This window comes from Sminthopsis crassicaudata, chromosome 2, assembly GCF_048593235.1.
Source record: "Sminthopsis crassicaudata isolate SCR6 chromosome 2, ASM4859323v1, whole genome shotgun sequence".
Taxonomy (NCBI): Eukaryota; Metazoa; Chordata; class Mammalia; order Dasyuromorphia; family Dasyuridae; genus Sminthopsis; species Sminthopsis crassicaudata.
The window spans coordinates 51,993,486-52,017,171 of record NC_133618.1 but is presented as its reverse complement, the minus strand read 5'-3'; the positions used below and the strand labels follow the sequence as shown (position 1 = coordinate 52,017,171).

The 23,686-nt window shown below is 37.5% G+C and overlaps 1 protein-coding gene across 2 annotated transcripts in view; it reads left to right on the top strand.

Annotated features, from left to right (window-relative positions):
* JPH3 (junctophilin 3) overlaps window positions 1-23,686 on the top strand; it is a 187,543-nt gene that overhangs the window by 137,082 nt on the left and 26,775 nt on the right. The gene's annotated exons all lie outside the window — the stretch shown is intronic.

The window sequence follows — 23,686 nt, the reverse complement described above, 5'->3', positions numbered from 1 at the left end:
CTGGGGATCATAATTTAGAGTTAGATGAAGTTTTAGAGATCATTTAGTTTTTCCACATTTTACAGAGTAAGAAATTGAGGCCCAGAGGAGCTGGCACAGAATCACACAGGTCCTCTGATTCAAATCTAAGTGTTCTCTTCTCTAATTCACAAATGTAGAAGAGATTCCAGCTGAGCTTGAGATTGGATGGATGATCTCTAATTTTTTATTCTCTAAGGTCTCTCTGTCCCCAAGTAGCTGAAAGGTCTTTGAAAAAGGAGAGCTCATTTAAACTTCTAGATTCAAGTAGAATTCACTGTGATTGACTAGCCTGCCTGCTGATCAGACAGTAATTGATTTTCTGCCTGCCAAGAGAAGTGACCGTGGTGATGAGAAACGACTTTGGTCATGTAACCTGAATGTTGGGAATGTGCTGCTCTTGGAAATGATGAGTTCCTGAAATGGCCCACCCTCTGCCCTTCTTCAGCATTGATGTTCAGAATTCTAACGTTAGTGTAGCTCTGGCATTATAGGCCAGGCAGGGAAAGATGAACATTAGGGCAGGTGCCCGGTATTTCAACAGAAGGCAAGTTTTGGTTTTTGGTCCAAGGCAATGGTCAGCCATAGCAGACACTGGAGAAGATTCATACTGGACCGTTAGAAATATTGCACTTGTCTAGGCTATATTTGGAATTCTTTTCTTCTTCTGGTTCCACATACAGATATAAAAAACCAGGAGCAAGGAGCCCATCATTTGAGTCTTCATGACATGCTGGTATAGGGCAGGGGCCCAAAAAAGGAAACAACTTGTAATCATCCCATTTAGGCCACTGGCAAAGCAAGAAGGGATTGACTTTATCAGAGCCTTGCTTCCCAATGGCTTAACATTCTTAGTTACCTGATCTATTTCTTTAGTAGAAATATGGTCTGTTATTTCCCATGAGATTCAGAATCTGGGAAAGTCCAAGTCTCAGCTAGAATCTTATGTTCTGCAAAAAGCCTTCCTTAATCCCCCTTAATTCTCAAACCTTCCCTTGTTGATTATCTCAAATTTATCAATAGCTTGTTTGTATAATTGTTTAGAGCATCTTTGTATTTAATTGTCTACATAGAATCTAGAATAGACTGCGAGTTCCCTAAAGATCAAATAGCATTTTTTTTTGGCTTTTCTTTCTCTCCCCAGTACCTTTCTTTCTTTCCCTAGTAAGTTCTTAATAAATTAGCTAACTAAAAGTCAAAGCACCAGGGAGCAAGCAGGTGGACTCAAAGAGACTTACAGCCCCCTCTGTATTACTTCCCAAGATTCTTGGCAACCTCACAACAATCTGAGAAAAAAAATCGCATGGAATCCCATCTCTGGGTGATCTTCTGACATTCCCGAAAAATTCTTCTTCTATTCACCCTCATTCCTGGTTTTATTTTCACTTTTTATCAGCAGCAGGTGAGAGAAATGAGCAGAGAGGCTTCTGCCCCTTCCCCAGCAACCCGATCAGCATCTGCATCCCAATTCGAAAGGGCCTGCAGAGATTTCAGGAGATGTATTGATTTGGCTGGCTCTGGACTTTTTTCCTTTCCTGGGTACCGTGTCTGCCAATTTTGCTAGCTGCCTGATAATAATGATGGAACTAGCTCAGCAGAAAATTTACCTGAGCCAGCCCTGAATCTGGCTCTCTGAGCCTCCAGAAAGGAGCCTCAGCATATGTGCCTTCAGAAGCTCCCAGTGGTTCAAGCCAGAGAGGCGACCCCTGGCAGTGATGGGCTTGGTACATGCAGGAGACGGTCCTAGGGCAGAGCTAAGCAAACCCTTGAATTCTGAGCCATCACAAGCACCCACACCGGCACAGAGCTCATCTGTGATCAGTGACCCTTGGGTGCATAAAATAGAGTTGGAAAAGGAAAAATGATAGAGGCAGAACAGGTAAGGAGGGAGGAAGGAAGGCAGGAATAGAGGGGGAAAAGAGGGAGCTTCAGTCCAAGCGTACATTTCTCAATAATAAATGCAGTGATAATTGTGGAAATCTGTATGGAAGAATTGTACATATTTAACATATATTAAATTACTTGCCATCTAGGAGAATGAGTGAGGAGGAAGGGAGAAAAAATCTGGAACACAAGGTTTTGCAAGGGTAAATATTGAAACTATCTATGCATGGATTTTTAAAATTAAAAAGCTTTAAAAATAATAGGTGCAATGTTTAACATATATTGGATTACTTGTCATCTAAGGGAGGGGATTGGGGAAAGGAGGGAAAAATTTGGAATACAATGTTTTGCAAGGGTGAATGATGAAAATTATCCAAGCATATGTTTTAAAAATAAAAAAAAAACTTCAATTAAAAAAAATAATAGGTGAAGAATGAGCAAGGAATTCTCATTTTTCTGTTAAAGGAGGCCTTCTATCTGAGGGTAGAGAGTAGTGAAAGATATGCCCCAAAAGAGCATCAATGAAACACTTTGCAATGTGCAGAAAAAAAAATTTTAAGGTGCAAAAGAGAATATAAACAAATAGAACAGCTTTATCACCTCATGAAATTATATATGCATCTATACACACATTTCTTTAGAACAAACCTCACATAGCAGAAATTAATGGTTTCTTGTGCAAACCTATTTTTGTTCTTTTAAAAATATTGAAGTGTTTGTTGATGATTGTTATGTTCTTGATAAAAAAAATTTAAATTAAAATTATTGTACTTTATGGATTTAAAAGCACTTCTAATTTGACCCTTAGAACATTTATATGATTTGGTATCTAAGTGAGGATTAGAATCCAGGCCTTCCTAAGCCCAAATCCAATTTTACCATCTTTCCTCATATAGAAAGCACTGTACAAAGCACTCTGCTGGTGCTGAGCACAGTGCCTGGCACACAGTGGGTTTTTAATACATGTTTGTTGACTTGAATGAGAAATGAAAAGAACATAGTAGAAGGAGGATAAGGAGATGCAGAAAGAGAGAAGATGAAGGAGGAAAGATATAGAAGGCTAAGGGGAGAGGGAAGAGAAAATAGAGAGGGATTGGAAATTTGTTGGGGGGGAGGCAGTCCAGATTAAGTGACTTGCCCAGGTTCATACAAGTAGAAAGTATAAGGCTGGATTTGAATTTGGGTCTTCTTGATTCTAGGGCCTGTGCTCTCTCTACTGTACCACCTACTTGCTCCTAAGAATGGAAAATTTAAAAGGAAAAAGGGAAAGAGGAAGAAGATACTAGGAGAAGAGGGGGAGAAAGAATGAAAGGAGAAAGAGAAAAGTGAAGAGGAGGAGATGGAGGTGGAAGAGTCAGAAGAAGCAGGAGGGGTAAAAATAGAAGGGGGAAAAGATAGGAAAGGGCAGAAAAAGAAAGGAGAGAGACAGAGAGAAAGGAAGGAGGGGAGGGAAGAAAGGAGCAATAAGGAGGGAGAGAGATAAAGAATGAAATTTTTTTTATTATGTTTGATTGGATTGATCCGTCTTTGGACAGGTTGATTAAAAGCATCGTTTGTAGTAAGCTTTCCTGCAAGTTGTCTGCAACTGTAGTAATACTTTTGGGCTTTTTTGATTTTTTTTTTAAGCACAGGAGTTTAAGACCAGATCTATATTTTTCTGTCTAGAATTGAATTGTTAGTAGTTAGTCAGAACTCAGACTTTGTTTCTTCCATAATAACATTTATGGAGTCATTAAAGAATCAGGTTCCTTACAGAAAGATGGGAGAGTAGAAATCCTAATTGCTTCAGTGATTGGATTGGGAATTCTACCCCAAATAGGGCCAAATTAAAGTCTGTGTTGCCTTGGAATCTCTTCATCCCCTGTTGAACTGGATGTAAGCTCAGAATAGTGCACCAGCTACAGAGCAGATTTGGAAATATAAGTCCATCTCTGATTCACTTAAAAGTATCAAAAATCAGCTTACCTTTTAGAGCTAGAAAAGACCTACGGTTCCTTTAGACAACTCTTCCCCCCCCCCCCCATTTGATTGATGAGGAAAACAGCATTTGAAAAGGAAAACTCACCTGCCTGAGGTACTTACACGGTAACAGAATATTAAATTTGGAAGGGATTTTAAAGAGTGTTGAATTTTACAGATAAGAAACCTAAGGCCCAGAGAGGTTAATTAATTTGCCTAAAGCCACACAGCTAATAAGTAGAAGAGCTGAGGTCACATAGTTAATAACTGCAGAGCCGGGACAAGAAGACAAATTCTCTCCTGCCAGTCCTGTGCTGTTTCCAACGCCACAGTCTGGGTGTCTCTCTGTCCCATTCCCAGTAAATGTCATTCCCTACAGTAAGCCCTGTACATTTAAATTCACCATTAAGAAGTCATTGCTTTGGGCTGAATATTATCCTTGTCCCTTCGCTCTCTTTTTGCTGATGCAAATGCCCTGAGGCCGGGGAACATAAGTTATAAATATTTTAGTATGAATTAGCCTTATTCTAGAATCATAAAATTTTGGAGTCGAAAGGGGCCAGAAGTGAGTAACCAACTGCTGCCTAATGCAGGGTTCACAAGCTCCTAGCTTTGGAGTTAGAAGGGGCTTTAGGGGGTCACTGGATCTTGACCTGCTTATTTTAAAGATGAAGGAAATGAGACTAAGAGAGGTTAAGAGAATTACCTGAGATTATGTGGTCCTGATCTATATCTGGCCACTGGACCCAGATGGCTCTGGAGGAGAACTTGAGGCAGGTGACCTTGCCCAGCCCTCCCTCACTGAAATCCAACTCACTTGCCTGTCATGGCATCACCTTCCTGATGTCATGGTCCCCTTCAAGAACAAAGAACAAACAACAATTAAGTGTCTGAAAAAGGATTCAAACTCAGATCTTCTTGACTTGAAACCCAGTGTTCTTTCCATTCCACTACCAGATTGCCTCTGGCTTCAGTTGTTCCTAGGAGGCTGGAATAAATGATTCTCATGGTTTAAAAACTCTTTGCATCTCTTGTAGTTCCTGTGTCAGCCGCTTTTACTATTCACATTGAAAAAAAGAGTTTTATGGTTTATATCTCACATGCCTCAGTTTCCCTTTTAGTATGATGTTTTTTAAACAAAAACTTGGTTCTTTAAAAAAAAGTTAGCTATCACATTATTAAGTGTTTTATTTTTCCAAATACATGCAAAGATAGTTTTCAACATTCAACTCTAAAATCTTGTGTTCCAAAATTTTCTCCTTCTATTCTCCTCTCCTTCTCAAGACAGCAAGCAATCCAGTACAGGTTAAACATGCACATTTCTTCTAAACATACTTCCATATTCATCATTCTGTGTAAGAAAAATCAAATCAAAAGGTAAAAAACATGAGAGAAAAAAATCCAAGCAAACAAACAACAACAATAAAGGTTAAAATACTATTTGATCCACATTCAGTCTCCATAATTCTCTTTCCAGATATGGTTGGCATTTTCCATCCCATGTCTATTGAAATTGCCTTGAATCACCTCATTGTTGAAAAGAGCCAAATTCATCAGTTGATCCTCACATAATTTTGTTGTTACTATGTATAATATTCTCCTGTTTGTGCTCACTTCACTCAGCATCAGTTGATGTAAGTCTCTCCAGGTATTTCTGAAATCATCCTGCTGGTTATTTCTTATAGAACAATAATATCCCATAATAGTCACATACCACAACTTATTCAGCCATTCTCCAACTGATGGATAGCCACTCAGTTTCCAGTTCCTTGTCATTATAAAAATGGCTGCTACAAACATTTTTGCACATGTGGGTTCTTTTCCCTCTTTTATGATTTCTAGTAGCTTAATTCTAAAAGCTGAGATGAAGCATCTCCTTTTCCCATTGCAAAAAATTACAGTACTTGGGCATTGCTAGGACCTCAGAGGCCATCTAGCCAATCACATCTACTATGTGTTCCTTTCTAAACTTCAGTTTTCTCATCTGTAAAATAAGAGAATAAAAGGTAAGCAAGTCTCTAAGATCCTTTCTAGCTTCAAATCGTTGTTCCTCTAAGAATGTTCTCTACACCATTCCTAAATGGTCATCCAAGCATTTTTTGTTACATGACCCATTTGGGGTTTTCTTGGCAAAGATACTGGAGTACTTTTCCATTGTCTTCTCCATCTCATTTTATAGATGAAGATACTGAGGTAAATAGGTGAAGTGAGCTCTTTGAGGACAGGGATTGGATCATATACCCTAGCATCTATCACAGTACCTTGCACATAGTAGTTGCTCAATAAATGTTTGTTAGAAATGAATTGATTGTTTGTAATCTGATGTCCCTAGTTGAAAGTGAATTAGAAGATTCTGTAATTCTAAGTGTGAGATTATGATTTTGGATTAAGATTGACATCTATTATTAAAAAAATAATAAAATTCATCTGGGAGAACAAAAGGGCAAGAATATCAAGTGAATTAAAATTAAAAAATACAAAGTATGGTGGCCTAGCAGTACCAGACCTAAAGTTCTATTATAAAGCAGCTGTTATCAAAACCATTTGGTTCTGGCTAAGAAATAGAGTAGTGGATCAGTGGAATAGGTTAGATACATATAATACAATAATCAATGACTAAAGTAATCTAGTATTTAATAAACCTCCAAACCCCAAATTCTGTGATAAGGACTCACTAATTTCATAAAATTCCTGGAAAAGTGGAAAATAATATGTCAGAAACTAGGCATAGACCTACATCTCACACCCTGTATTAAAAGAATGCCAAAATAGGTACATGATTTGGGTATAAAGGATGCAACCATAAGCAAATTAGGAGAGCAAGGGATCTATGGAAAAGAAAGGAATTTATGACCCAAGAAGAACTAGAGAATATTATGAAATGCAAAATGGACATTGTTGAGTACATTAAATAAAAAAAAAGTCTGCACCAATAAAACAAACACAAACAAGATTAAAAATGAAGTGCAAAGCAGGGAAAAAAATTTTACAGCCAGTGTTTCTGATAAAGGCCTCATTTCTAAAATATATAAAGAACTGTGTCAAATTTGTGAGAATACAAGACATTCCGCAATTGATAAATAGTCAAAGGATATGACCAGACAATTTTCAGATGATGAAATTAAAGCCATCTAAATCATATGAAAAATGCACTAAATTACTATTGATTAGAGAAATGCAAATTAACACAACTCTGAAGTACCTCCTCGCACCTCTCAGATTGGCTAAGATGACAGAAAAGATAATGATAAATTGTATAAATTGAAGGGAATGTGGGAAAACTGGTACACTAAGGCATTGTTGGTAGAGTTGTGAAATTATCCAACCATTCTGGAGAGCAATTCAGAACTATGCCCAAAGGACTATAAAAATGCCAATATCCTTTGACCCAGCAGTGCTACTACTGGGTCTGTATCTTCAGGAAATCATAAAGGAGGAAAAAGGAGCCACATGTGCAAAAATGTTTCTAGCAGCAGTTTTTGTGGTGGCAAAGAATTGGAAAAAGAATAGATGCTCATCAATTGGGGAATGGCTGAATAAGTTCTGGTATATGAAAGTAATGGAATATCATTGTTCTATAAAAATGATGAACATGCTGACTTTAGAAAAACCAGGAAAGATTTACACAAATTGATGCTGAGCAAAACAAGCAAAGCCAGGAAGACATTGTATACAGTAACAGTAAGATTGTGCAATGATCAACTATGAAAGACTTGGTTCTTCTCAGTGGTTCAATGATCCAAGAAAATCCCAATAAACTTTGAATAGAAAACGCCATCTGCATCCTGAAAGAAAACAGTGGAAATTGAATATAAATCAAACATGATATGTTCACTTTTTTCTGATTTTTTTCTTTCATGTTTTTTCCCTTTTGTTCTGATTTTTCTCTTCCAAAATGATTCATAAAGAAATGTATTATTTTTAAAAATATGCATGAATAACCAGAAAAATAAGACAATTAATAAAAAAGGTTGACACCTACTAGTAACCACTTCCTAGGTCCCCAGGTCCCTAGGTCCCTGGGTATTATTCAATCAAGGAGTTTGGTGCAATGACCTGTATTCCTACTGTAGACTACAATTCAGATATATCTATCCTCTACCCTGTATGTATGCCACTGATTCTCTGACATATAAAAAATAGTATCTTCTGGTTGCTTACAGATGAATTCAATTATTCTTATATTGTCTGCAAAGAACAACAACAATGATCTCTTAGGTACTGGTAGATGTGTAGCCAAAGACGAAAGAGTGGTTTATAACCATTAGGGAATAGAGAGAGTGGTGAGGGCAAGGAGAGGAGAAAGAGAGACAGACATACACACACAGAGACAGACTGAGAGGAACAGAGATAGACACAGTCACACACACACACACACACACACACACACACACACACACAGAGAGAGAGAGAGAGAGAGAGAGAGAGGGGGGGGAGGGGGAGGGGGAGGGGGAGAGGGAGAGGGGGGAGAGGGGGGAGAGGGGGGAGAGGGGGAAGAAGGGAGAAGGGAGAGGGAAAAGAAAAAGAGAAATCCTGGTACGTTCCTGTATGATCTCAGCAATCTAATCATAACATATGACAAACCCTTATGGAAAGGACATATTTTTAATAGGGATACTCCTCATTTTCCAGTGCAGACAGAATAGGTATGTACTTATCATCTGAGGACTGACAGACCAGACAGTTAGCCTTCCAGTGAAGTGGGAAGGGTTCTTCTCTCCCTCCTCTCCTTCTGTATGTACTGTATTTGTATTATAGCATGAATAATGATGCTGGTGAACTAAAACAAAGACAGTAATACTAAATACTAGCACCATGGACAGAGGAAATCCTGCAGTCAGATTGATATTTGGTTCTCATAGGCTTCAGATTCAGAAAAGACCTTGGAGATTACTAATAACATTTTCATTTTATATATGAGTTCCAGAGATGTAAACTGACTAAAGTACTATTGGTGTTTAAATTCAGGTTTCTGAGATTCAAAATCCAGTGTTCTTTCCTCTGTGCTATCTGATATATATATCCAGTCTACCTCCTCTCTTCATTTTACAAGTGATGTTACTCAAAACTCAGAAAAGAGCATAACTTGTCCAGAAGTAATATATATAGCCAAACACTCTATTGCTACATACATATACTTCAGTGTACATAGAAAGTCCATCCAATTGGGCTTACATAGGAATGAGTTTGAGACCCTGTCCTTTGAGACAACATTTTCTAACCAGCTCAGTTGCCTGGCCAAGAGCTACCACATCCATTTATTTACTTTGGCTATTAGGGTAGCTGGGTTCCAACCAACTTAGTTGGATCATTTAGGTTAGATTGTGTTCATAAACAGAACTTGAGCCTGAGGTTCTCTTTGGTCATGTCATCACTATGGGAAAGATAAGGAACATATAGTGACATATTTGGGCAGGTAGATACTTACAAAGGCTCTAATACACTTAAAAAATCCTTCTTCTGTATGATACTCTATTTCTTACTTTTTCTTTCATGTGTTTATCATTGCAATCAAAATAAACTACTAGTTACCTCCCCTTTCCTGTAATGCTTTCTAATACCTCTGTGCAATGATGAGAACTTAGAGTGTACTTCTTAATTATCTCTAGGTATCAAATATTTTATTAATTTTATAATTATAAAATTTTTTGACAGTATATATGTATGAGTAATTTTATAACATTATCCCTTGTATTCATTTTTCCAGATTTTCCCCTCCCTCCCTCTACTCCCTCCCCTAGATGACAGGCAATCTCATACATTTTTAGGTATCAAATTTTTATTCTTCAAAGACTGGATCAGCTGCCTCTTTCTCCATGAAATCTTCCCTGATTCCCACTACATCCCTAGCCATCAGCTGAAAACTTTCTGGGGATTTTGGTGGGTTTCAAGCTCAATATGATTTAGCAATTTAATGTTCACCCCAGAGTCACTTTTGACAGTCTGCTGGGTCATAAAAACTGCAGAACATGCTGGGGATAAAAAGGGAAAACATGAAAATATACCTTGCCTTCATTCTTTTGGGGTGGCGGGCAGAATAACATGTTTACAAGTAAATAATCACAAAATATAAAGTAAATACAAAATAATTTGGGGTAACTACTAACAACTATCAGAATCAAGAAGGACCTTGTGTGGAATCTGTCACTTCAGTTAGGCCCTGAAAGAAACTAGAGATTTCAAGAGATAGAGATAAAAAAGGAGTCATTAGGGAACCAGCTGGCTGCCTCCATGCAAATGCATGAAGGTAGGAGAAGAGAGAATGTCATATTTAGGGAATGGCTAATAAGTCAGTTCATCTGAAATATGTGAGGAGCAGTAGCATGGAGGAATCTTAGACAAATAGGTTGGAATCATCTTGTAAAGAGTTTCAAATGCCTAACAGAGAAGTTGATACTTCATTCTAAAGACAATAGGGAGCCAATAAGGCTGGAGAGTGACATAAAGTAGATTTTAGGAAAATTGATTTGACAGCTTTGTGGGTAATGGAGAGGAGAGGAGAGACAGACTAGAGACAGGAAGAGCAATTAGGAAGCTAATGTAATAATGATCAAAAGTAATAAGGAACTGCAAAGTAGGATTATGTCTGTGTGAGTAGTGATAAAATAAATTAAGGAATATATTGGAGTTTAGTCAATAAGATTTGGCAAGTTGGTTGGCTATTTGGGACTGGAGAGAGGGAAGAATCAAGGATAACTCTAGGGTTATGAATTAGAGAGATTGTGCTACCCTTGACATATATGAAGAAGAGGAGAGGGATCAGGGAAGAGTTTGTGTTAGACATAATTGAGATCTATAGCATATCTAGATGCTGAGATCCAGCAGATAGTTGGAGATATGGCATGGTAACTCAGGAGTAAAATGAGAGCTGGATATGTAAATTTAAGAATCATTTGTATAGAGATGATAATTACCCCCTTCCACCATGGGAGTTGAATTCATCAAGAAAAAAAATATAGAAGAAAAAGATCACTGGAGAACAGATCACTGGAATATACCCATGCTTTGGAAGAGAACGACATAGATCACGAAGTAGCAAAGGACCCTGAGGTACAATCAGACACATAGGAAGAGGACCAAGGGAAAAAGGTATCTTAGAAATTCAGGGAAGAGTGGGTGATCAAGTGTGTCAGATGGAGAACAGAGGGGAAAATTGGATTTAGCAAACTAATGCAATCATAATCTGTATTAAGTGAGGTATAGTATCTAGCATGAGGCAGATACTGATAATGTTGTATCCTGTGTTGATCAGACTATACCTGGAATATTGTGATTAGTTCTGGGCACCATGTTTTAGGAATCATATTGATAAAATATACATAGAAGGAAAACCAGGACGGTGAAGAGTTTTAATAATAAGTTCAATGAAGAGCTATTGAAGGGATAAGAGGTATTTAGTTTTGAGAAGAAACAATTGGGATGAAGGGAAGGGGATGAGAACTATTTTCAATCAACTGAAGACCTGTCACATGGAAGAGGGACTAAATTTATTCTTTTTTCTCAGAGAATAGAACAGGGATCCAAGTTGCATAAATACCAGTTTGACTTCAGGAAACTTGCAACAATTCAAACTATCCCAAAGATGACTGGCCCAACTTAGGAGGGAGGCCTTGTTCTTTTGAGACTTTAAAAAAAGACTAGATGGTTACTTGTTGGGTATGTTGTAGGGAGAATTGTTGCTCAGGCTGGATTAATAAAGTCCCTTCCAGCCCCAGTATTCTTTGAATTACTCCTTTCTTGGACTTTCCTAAAGTACTTTGTAGAGATTTTTCCTTTGCTCCTAATAAAAATAATAGTTAGCATTTTAAAATTTTGTTCAATGTGCTTTTTCCCCCCAAATACATGTAAAGATAGTTTTCAGCACTTCTTTTTGTAAGATTTTGTGAGCCAAATTTTTCTCCCTCTCTTCCTTAAATCCTCCCTCTCCAAAACAGCAAGCTACATTTATATATATACATATATATATAAATTATATATATACTTATAATAAAGCTCAAACATGTGCAATTCTTTTAAACATATTTCCATAGTTGTCATGTAGTACAAGAAAAATCAAAACCCCAAGAAAGAAAAAACAAACAATAAAAAAGGTGAAAATGCTAGCTTTGATTCACATTCAATCACCATAGTTCTTTTTGGATGCAGATGGCATTTTCCATTTCAATTCTTTTGGAATTATCTTGGATCAGTGTAATTCCTGAGAAGAGTCAAGTTCATCACAGTTGATCATCATACAATGTTGCTGTGACTGTGTACATTGTTCTCCTGGTTCTGTTTCCTTCTCTCAGCATCAGTTCATGTAGATTTTTCAGGCTTTTCTGAAATCATCCTACTCATCATTTCATACAGAATAATAATATTCCATTATATTCATATACCACAACTTATTCAGCCATTCCCACCTGATGGGCATCCACTCAATTTCCAGTTCCTTGCCAGTACAAAAAGGGCTGCTACAAACATGTTTGCACATGTGGGTCCTTTCCCTTCTTTTATGATCTCGTTGGCATGCAGACACACCAGTGGCACTGCTGGACCAAGGGGTATGCACAATTTAATAGCCCTCTGGGCATACATAGTTCCAAATTGCTCTCCAGAATGAGTGGACCACCAACAATGCATCAGTGTCCCAGTCTTCTCATATCCCCTTTAGCATTTCTCATTATCTTTTCCTGTCATCTTAACCAATCTAACAGTTAGCATTTATCTAATATTTGAGATGTATTTGAAATCAAGCCTTCCTGATTATAGTTCTGGTATTTTATCCACATTACATTGTATCTTATAGATAATGGATTACTTATTTGAGTTTCATGTCTTATTAGGTAATAAACTCCAAGACCATCTTTTTATCTCTGGAAATTAGCTTAGGATTTGATATACATAGTAGATCTTTAATAAACGTTTGTGGTATTGCAGTTCCTAGAATCCCATCATTAACATTTCTTTCCTTTTGTTTAAAGCTGGAAAGGCAGTCAAAATGCATGTTGGGATTGGGCCAGATGGATTTAAAAATGCATTCTATCAAACAGTTAAAGAGTAATTAATACTTATGCTACAAAAATGATTCTCAAATAAAGAGAAAGAAATACCCTCTGAAATCTTTATGAGGCAAATATCCTCATAAGACAAAGGAGAGACAAAGCAAACAAAAGAACCAATCTCACTAATGACTACCGAAGCATAAATTTTCAATAAAATTTTTGTAAGGAGACTATAGAAATATATCCAGAAGATAAGTAACTATAACCAAGTTGGATTCATACCAAGGATACAAGGATAGTTCAACATTAGGAAAACAGTTAGCATAATTAATTATAGAAACAAGAAAGAACAAACCCCACATGATTATTTTGATAGATGCAGAAAAAAATCCTTTGACAACATTCACCACTCATGTACTTTTAAAAAGACTCTAAAAAGCATAAAGATAGAAGGACCTTTTAATAGAGTTAAAGACATATATTTAAAACCAAGAACTATTGGGGAAGAAAAACTAGGAACATTTCTAGCAGAAAATAATCAAAGCAAAAATACTTTAACACTAACCCTAATTTGTTTTTAACCCACTAGCCTATGATTTGACAAACTCTAGAAATGTTAGCTATAGCAGTAAAGCAGAGAAAGCAAATCAAAAGTATAAATTTATACATAAATAAAGCATAGAGGAATTAAAACTATCCTTATTTGCAAATGACATAATTGTGAGCTTAGCATACCTTAGAGAATGGGAGAAAAAAACCTAATGAGATGACTAATAGCTACATAACAGTTGCAGGATTCAAAATAAATCCACAGAAATCGTCAGCATTTCTATACAGTCTTAACAAAAATCAGAAATAAATTATAAGAGAAATTCCAGCTCAAATTCATAGAGATAGCTGTTAAGACATACAGAGGTCCCCAATGTTTTATATTTTAATAGCTTAAGAATTATGAAACACCCCGAGTAAATACAAATATGGAACTTTCCTTTTTGACAAGACAATTGAGGTTAAGTGACTCACCAAGGATCACACAGCTAGAAAAGTGTTAGGTGTCTGAGGTTGGATTTGAACTTGGTTCCTCCTGTGGCCAGGACTGGTGCTCTATCCACTTCACTCTCTAGACCAGTGGTCCTCAAACTTTTTAAATAGGGTACCAGTTCACTGTCCCTTCGACTGTGGGAGGGCCGGACTATAATAAAAACAAAAACTCACACTCTGTCTCCGCCCCTCAGCCCATTTGCTATAACCTAGCGGGTGGCCCGCGGGCTGTAGTTTGAGAACCCCTGTGTCTAGCTGTTCCTATGGAATACTCTAAAAAAATAGCTTTTTAATTTCCAAATACATACAAAGATAGTTTTCCACAGTCAGCCTTGCAAAACCTTGTGTTCCAAATTTTTCTCCCTTCCTTCCCCTCGCCCTCCTCCCTTAGACAACAAGTAATCCAATATATGTTAAATATGTGCAGTTATTCTAAAAATATTTCCATATTTTATCACGATATACAAGAAAAATTAGATCAAAAAGGGAAAAATGAGAAAAAAGCAAGTAAATAATAGCAAATAAGGTGAAAATACTATGTTGTGATCCACATTCAATCCCCATAGTTCTCTTTCTGGATGCAAATGGCTCTCTCTATCACAAGTCCATTGGAATTGTTCTCAATCACTTCACTGTTTAAAAGAGCTATATGCTATGGAATATTCTTGATAGAAATAAAGAAGAATTTAAATTATCATGACATGATCACTATTTATGATGCAGCCATGGCAAAATGAACCATTGAGACACAGTAGGTTAAGGCCTGGAGTCAGAATCAAGAAACTCCGGTTCAAATGCTACCTCCATCATCCACATTTAATTTTTCAGTGTTCCTGGGAAATGAGTGTAAAATGTTAGCATTTTTTGTTTTTCTCCCCAGGTTATTTTTATCTTCTGAATACAATTCTTCCTTTGCAATAACAACAACAAAATTTGGTTCTGCACATATATATTGTACCTAGGATACACTATAAGATATTTAATATATATGGGAATGCCTGCCATCTAGGGGAGGGGGTGGAGGGAAGGAGGGGAAAAATTCTGAACAGAAAGGAGTACAAGGGATAAAATGTTGTAAAAAAAAATTACCTATGCATACGTACTGTCAAAAAAAAGTTATAATTATAAAATTAATTTTTAAAAAAGAGTACAGTTAGGTTCTGAAGCTATGGAGAGATATTTTCATATAATAGGTATGATTTATTGATATAATTAATCTAAACTTTTCTCTTAAATGATATTAGTTATCTATGTTATGCTATATAATTTTATGTTGTTATATTGTATAAATAAAACAATAAACAAAAAAATTTCAGTGTTCTAAAACAACTGTGTGATACTGTAGAAAGTTGCAGGCAAGGTGCTGACCCATGCTAGTAGAAGGGATTTCCTCACTAGAGAGTCTTCCATGCCAGGGAAATCACAGGTTTAGCCCTCATCTTGTTCCTGCTATTTAAATTAATTTTTATACTTAGTGCAGTACCAATCAAATTAATTACCCAGCTATTTCTTTTTGAACTAGATGAAAATTATTTAAAAGTTCATTTGTTAGAGATAAAAGTCTATAAACTTAAGAAAAACAATGGAAGTGTGAATGAAATCAGGGCATATCATTACCACCCTTCAAACTCTATTAGAAAGCCATAATCATGAAAGTATTTGCTGCTAGTTAAAATGCAGAAAAGTGAATCCGTGGAACATTAAATAAGAAACAAAAATGATGAAAAAGAGAAGTACAGGATTTAAGAAACCTCAGAATATCAATTACCAGAAGAAGCACTCCCCCTCCACCACCACCACCCCTTTTTAAGTAAGAACTGCTGAGAATACTGGAAAGTAGTTTGGCTAAAATTAGAATTAGACCAAGATCTTATACCACATACCGCAAGAAGTTCAGAATGGATACTTGATCTTAATATAAAAAGTGACACAATAAAAAAGTAAATATTAGAAGAGGATGAAATCAAATAGCATTCACAGGTATGTCTAGGGGGAAAAGTAACCAAACAGTAGAGAGAGAAGGGAGGAGAAATTATAAAAAAATAACACCAAGTTTTACTTTTTTCCTTTTTCTCTTCTTTTTTGACTTTATCTTTTTTTTTTTATCTTTGTCTTTTTCTTCTCATCTTTCCTCTCCTTTTTGCTCTCCTCCTTTTCCTGTCCCTCTTTATTCTCTGCATCCCACTTGGCAGTCTTATTGTTGATGAGGTTGTTTAAGGCAGCAACCATTTGGACTACATTTCAGAACTCCAGTTCATTTCCCATTCAGCCATCAAACTCATCTTCCTAAAGTGCAGGTCTGTCCATATTATCCCACTATTCAGTAAACTCTAGAGGTTCCCTATCACTTTCTGGATCAAATATAAAATCTCATGTTTGGCATTTGAAACCTTTCATGGCTTGACCGTGTCCTATATTTCCTGTTTTCTTTCACCTTACTCCTCCATTACATATTCTGATAATCAGTAACATTAGCCTCTTTGCTGTTTCACAAACAAGATGCTCGTCTCCCATCTCCTGGCATTTTCATTGGCTATCTCTCATCTTGGGAATTCCCTGCCTGTTTATCTCTACTTCCTGCCCTTCCTGGCTTCCTTCAGGTCTCTACAAACATATCATCCTTTGCAAGAAGGCTTTCTCATTCCTTCTTCATTTTACTTCCTTTCTCTGAGACTATCATTAATTTATCTTTATTTGTACGTACTTATTTGCTTCTTCTGTCCATTAGACTGTGAGCTCTTTGAGGACAGGGATTTTTCTTTTTGCCTTTCTTTGTATCCCCAGCATATAGCACAGTGCCTTGACCAGAGTAGATGCCTAATATGTACGTATTGACTTGAAATGAAAATTTAAAAGCTTTTGCAAAAATAAAATCAGGGAGACAGGATTAAAAGTAAAGGGAAATAGAATAAAAAGTCAGTGAAGCTTGATATCTAATATATATAGGAAATTGACACAAATATAAACACCCAGATCTATTCTCCAGCAGATAAACAAAGGAAATAAAGAGGTTTGGGTTTGTTTGGATTTTTAAAAAGATTTCTAAACTATAAAGGATCATATGAGGTCATGCTTGAAATCACTAATAGAAAGAGGCAAATTAAAACAACTCTGATATTTCACACACACACACACACACACACACACACACACACACACACACACACACACACACACACACACACACACCCTCTCCACACAGATAGGCAAAGATAAAAAAGATGGGAATTGTCACTTTTGGAAAGACTGTGAAAAGGCAGGCGCATTGGTCCCTATTGATGGAGCCACAGAAAGCTTCAAACTTCCTTCCTTCCTTCCTTCCTTCCTTCCTTCCTTCCTTCCTTCCTTCCTTCCTTCCTTCCTTCCTTCCTTCCTTCCTTCCTTCCCTCCCTCCCTCCCTCCCTCCCTCCCTCCCTCCCTCTCTCCCTTCCTTCCTTCCTTCCTTCCTTCCTTCCTTCCTTCCTTCCTTCCTTCCTTCCTTCCTTCCTTCCTTCCTTCCTTCCTTCCTTCCTTCCTTCCTTCCTTCCTTCCTTCCTTCCCTCCTTCCTTCCTTTTCTCCCTCCTTCCTTCCTTTTCTCCCTCCTTCCTTCCTTTATGTAACTAATTCAGGATCACACAGCTAGCAAGTATCTGAGGCTGAATTTGAACTCAGGTGTTCTTGACCCCCAGGGCCAGTGTCACCTAGCTGCCCTGGCTTCAAACTTTCTTGATTACATTTATCATTGTGATGGAAGAGATATTTTATAAAGAATGACTAAAAGTTCCATACTTTCAAGGCAGCAAGGTAGCACAATGGATAAAGATGGATAAAGTTCAAAGAGAGATAGGGAGACCTCAAGTCTGCAAGGCCTGAGTTTAAATCCAGTCTCATATACTTACTAGCTGTGTGGTCCTGGGCAAGATGCTTCACTTCTTTCTGCCTCAGTTTCCTCATCAAAAATGAGAGTAATAATAGTACCTACTTCCGAGGGTTGTTATGACAATTAAATGAGACATTACTAAAACATTCTACAAACCTTTAAGTGCAATATAAATGCTAGTTATTATTAATAATAGTTCTCTTACCAGACATATACCACAGAGAGTCAAAGACAGGTTCATTACATGACAAAACATTCATAGCCATACTCTTTGTGACAACAAAGGAAATAAAACTGGTGCCCATCATTTGGGGAATGATTTAAATGATGCAGTGGAATATAATTGGACAGCAGAAAATTATAAATATAAGGGATTCAGAGAAATGTTGGAGCATCTTCATGAAACTAGGCAAAACAACCGAACCAAGAGAATACCATGTACCTTGATTGCAATAATGTAAATGAAAGATTAGCTTAAAAAAAACTTGGGGAAAATTCAGCATAGTCCTGGGAAAGAGCACACCTATTCCATCATAGCAGAGAGGTAGGGGACTTCTAGAATAGAATAGTGATTATAAGTTGTCAAACAAAGTTTCAGTATTGGATTGTTTTTTTGTTTGTTGTTTATTTTCTTTTTTCTGAGGCAATTAGGGTTAAGTGACTAGCCCAGGGTCACTCAGCCAGGAAGTGTTAGTGACTGAGGCCAGATTTGAAGTCAGGTCCTCCTGACTTCAGGGCTGGTGCTCTATCCACTGCGCCACCCTAATTGGATTTTTTTTCTTAATCATTTTTCTTCATCACAAGGTAGATTGAACAGAAAATAGTCTTTAATTCTACCTACCTCTAAGTCTTTAGTTTCACAGATGAGAAAACTCATTTATAGTAGACTAAAGGAAGATTTGTCCAAGGTCTCATGATTTCTCAGAAACAATGTCAGATATAAAATCCATGGCTTCTGACTCCAACATTCTGCCTTCCTTATCAAATCATGTTCCTTTGAAACTTGGCATGAGCCATAAATTGGAGAATGGCTGAATAAATTGTGGTATATGAATATTATGGAATATTATTGTTCTGTAAGAAATGGCCAGCAGGATGATTTCAGAAAGGCCTGGAGAGACTTCCATGAACTGATGCTGAGTGAAATGAGCAGGACCAGGAGATCATTATATACTTCAACAACAATACTATATGATGATAAATTCTGATGGACGAGCCCCTCTTCAACAATGAGATGAACCAAATCAGTTCCAATAGAGCAGTAATGAACTTCAGCTACACCCAGGGAAAGAACTCTGGGAGATGATTATGAACCGCTACACAGAATTCCCAATCCCCCTGTTTTTGTCTGCCTACATTTTTAACTTCCTTTACAGGCTAATTGTACACTGTTTCAAAGCCTGATTCTTTTTGTACAGCAAAATAACTGTATGGACATGTATACATATATTGTATTTAATTTATACTCTAACATATTTAACATGTATTGGTCAACCTGCCATGGGGGCGGGGAGGGGAAGGAGGGGAAAAATTGGAACAAAAGGCTTGGCAATTGTCAATGTTATAAAATTACCCATGCATATATTTGGTAAATAAAAACTATATATATATATAAAAGAAACTTGGCATGAGGTAGCAAGAAAATCCCAGGGCTGGACAGAGGAAGCAGAAGAAGAGGGAAGAAAAACTGAGGCAGGGGAAAATGACTTCTATTTGACCTCTATAATAAGGCTGTGCACCCTAGATAGGGCAAGGTAATGAGACTAGGATCATTTGGGGTCAGGAATACAGGGGAAATCATTTGCCTAGATTCCTTCCAATGTAAAGTTCTGATACTGCTCCTACTAGATTTCTTATCAAAAGGAGCCTTCTTTTTGGCAGTTAAAGTCCTTTGCAACCTGTGCTCTGCTTGCCCATCCTTCCAGACTTTTCATACCTGATTCTGCTCCATGTTTTCTGCAGTTCAGCCACACTGACCTACTTCTGGTTCTTCAGACTCCACACTCCTCCCATCTCCCATCATGAGCCTTTATTTTGACTGCCCTTTGCCTGGGTTGCTTATTTCCATCTCATCTTAATTTCTCTGACTTCCTTCAAGACTCGGCTCCAATCCTAGCTTCTGTAAGAAGCCTTTCCTGGTCTTCCCCTTGCCCTAAATGCATCTCATCCCAGCTACTAGAACGTCACCTTTTCCAAATAACTTTTGATTTATCCTGTATGTAGCATATATCATATACCTGGCCATCTCGGATTTAGCCCATCTATAACTTGTCTGTACAGAGTTGTTTTCATGTTTGTCTCCCTTATGAGCGTCTTGAGAGTAAGGATCTTTTTTTTTTTTTTTTGCCTTTATCTATTCCCAGAACTTAGGGGATACAGTAAGCACTTAATAAATGCATGTTGACTGAAAAGACAAAGGTTAGTAGAGGTTTTGTCATAGTGAGCCCTTAGAAATAGCTACAGCACCCAAAACACTGTATGTAATTGGGGTCAGAATCTGGAAGCTAAGGCTCTCATGCCTCCAAGTAGGTGCTGTTCCAAATGTAATAGTTTCGGCTCCAGGCTTATTGGGACAGAAGGCAGAGAGGGACATCCTGTCCGGGCTTTGGGAGCCATGCCCACAGTCACCTGTGGACTGCAGGGAGTAGCTCTGTTGGGCCTGGCTAGGGCCCTCCTGGGAACCTGCCCTGCCGAGCATTCTGCTACTTCTCATTCAGGCAAAATTACAGGAAACTCAGAAAAACAACACAGGAGAATGTTTTTGTTGTTATTCCCAGAAGGTTTCCCAGTCAGAAATGGCAGCCTATGTTGGAGTGTCTGCATTTCTTTAACTCAATGGCAAAGAAGCTGAATTCTTCCAAGGAACATCAGAGGGAGCAGAACAGACATGTATAAGGCAGGGCAGGCCAGGATTGGTACATGAGTAGGGGGCTGGGTGCCAGTAAGCCTTATTGTGTCAGCCTATGTCCAGAAACCCTTTCCAAGAATTCATTTGCCCATTTTTTGGTGAGGATAAGGGGTAAGTTATATTTTGTAGAAATATCTGAGGGAAAATGGAAGCTCTATTAAAAAACCAAAACAAAAACAAACAAAAAAACAACAATAACAAATTTCGTCCTCTTCTATTAGACAATTCAATTCTACATATAATACCAGTTAATTAGGTTATCTCAAGCCAAGTCTCTCTACTTCTCTGGATTTCTGATTCCTGCTTTGGGAAAGAAAGAAGTTTTAAGATTGCTTTTGAGTTCTTTTCCAGTTCTAATTGTCTCTTGATTGGATTCTCCCAGCTCTGACATTGTGGTCTAAGGGCCCTCCCAGCTCTGATATTCCATGTTCTAAGGGCCCTCCCAGCTTTGGCATTTTAAATTAGAGAAAACAGAACCCATAAGCAGGCTAGAATGGCGAGGCTTTTCCTGGATTGCTTCATGGAGGTCACACTTATTTGAGGTAGCTAGGTAGTACAGTGGATATAGCATGAGACCCAAAGCAGCAAAGATCTGAGGTCAAATTTGACAGACATTTTGCTAGCTCTGTGACCTTGGCAAGTCACTTTATTTCTGTCAACCTCAGTTTCCTGATCTGTAAAATGGTGATCATCCAAGTACCTGCTTCTCATGGTTATTGCTAGAATAAAATTTGAGTATTTGTAAAGTCCTTTGCTAACCTTAAAGCATTCTGTAAATGCTGGCTAGAATTATTTTTTATTAAGCATGGGCATTGAAAAATAGGTGGGACTAGAATAGAAAAGAAGTAAAAGGCACCCCATGGGAGATGAGGATGGGGAATGCAGAGGACTTACATCAGAGTGCCACCAAAGCAGGAACGGGTCCGGTCCTTGCGTATTTGGGGGACAGTAACTAGACTAGACGGGATGCTGCCAGGATCTCATGCAGAGTTAGTATAGTGGAAGATAATAATGGAAAGTGGACCAGCTCATTTTATCCTCACAACAACCTGGGCATGTTGAGAATGATGGTTGCGGCGGTGACGGCATCATTTCATGCATCTCACGCACTATTAAGGCCCCTAAAGAGAGCCATCCCCACCCACCCAGCAGCTCACATGTCCAATCTGTGCTCCTTGCATCTCTGAGGCCGTGCTCAATGAAAACTGGACTTAGGGGATGCTTTCCCTCTGACCTCTGCCTGCTGGCTTCCTTCAAGACTCAGCTCTGATCTGCAGGAGCCCTTGCAAGGTGCCCTGCTGCTGCTGCCTTCCCTTATGAGATTCACTTCCATTTAAACTGTGTGTGTGTGTATGTGTGTGTGTGTGTGTCTGTGTGTGTGTGTGTCTGTGTGTGTATAAATGGGGGAATAGGAGGTATATATGTTACGTAATATATGGAAATTATATGTGATACTGTCTATATATCACATAGTATATATATATATATATATATATATATATATATATATATATATATATATATATATATATATATATATATATATATATATATATATATATATATATATATATAAATTATATTGTATAAATATATGTAATACTATATCTCTTTATCACATGGTATATATGCAATATATATACATTATATATGTGCTATATATACACAAAATAATATGTATGATATATGATATATAACATGCTGTTATATATAATTCTCATCTATATATACCATATGCCACATGTGTGTTAACACATTTTCATATCAAAATATCATATATATATATATATAATACCATCATGTGTGTGTGTGTGTGTGTGTGTATATATATATATATATATATATTATATATAATATGCCAAAGCTTTTTAAGCTGTGGGTCATGACCCCATATAAGGTAATGTAACTGAATATGGAAGTTGTAAAATTATTATTAATTCTTAATATATAATAATTATAAATATTAGTATACATATTTCATATATCTATATACCCCGAGTGACATAAACATTTCTTGGGTGAAAAGGAGTCATGAGTGGAAAAAGTTTAAGAAATCTTGATATATACCATGCTATATATGTATGTATACTATATATGCCATGGTGTGTGTACATATACATATACACACAAATTTATATACATATATGCACACACATATATGTCACTATGGTATATATTATATACACATGCATGTATAGGTGGAGGGATAGGCAGGTAATAAAGATACATTGATGAATAGATTGATAGATATATAAAAGAATGATGGATAGATTGATAAGTGAATGATGGGTTGATGGATGATAAATAGATGAATAATAGGTTGATAGATAAGCATAGATAGCAGATTGATGGATGGATGAATTGATTGATAGATAGATAGATAGATAGATAGATGGATAGTATATGAAGTTATCAGCATGTTATCTTCCCCTTTAGAAAATTAGGCCTTTTGGGGCAGGAACCATGTTTTTACTTTTTTTTTAATCCCTCTTTCTCCATCTTAGCACAGCCTCTGGCACAGAGTGAGCTTAATGAATGCTTCTTGCCTGCCTGCCTGCCTGAGAAGCTGAGCTCAGGCTCCTTCTAGCTTGGAATCTCAGATTTCAGTAGCCCTCAGTCCTCAGCAAATCTTTGGAATATCTCCCAGGAAGTCTCTAGGGAAGGAGACAGCACCGTCCTGGCAGAAAATCTGTCCTGACCTTTGCAAGAAGAGTTCATGGTCTCTTCTTGGAGTGGGTCTCTCCCTGCCCCAGGATCACCAGCAGCAAGAGCTTCTGTTTGGGTTCCATAATCAGGTTCAACCTGTTCATGGACATGCTGAGGGGCAGAGAAACAGTATTGGACATTTACTATCTGTGTGACCTCTGGCAAGCTCCTTCCCCTTTGTGCCTCGGTTCCCTCCCCTATTAGATGGAGTTACCTCAGTTCCTTCCAGTTCTCCATCTATGGTCTTCCTTCCCCCCACCCCTTTCTCTCTCTCTGTCTCTCTGTCTCTGTCTCTGTCTCTTTCCTTTTTGTAAAGCATTTCGTAA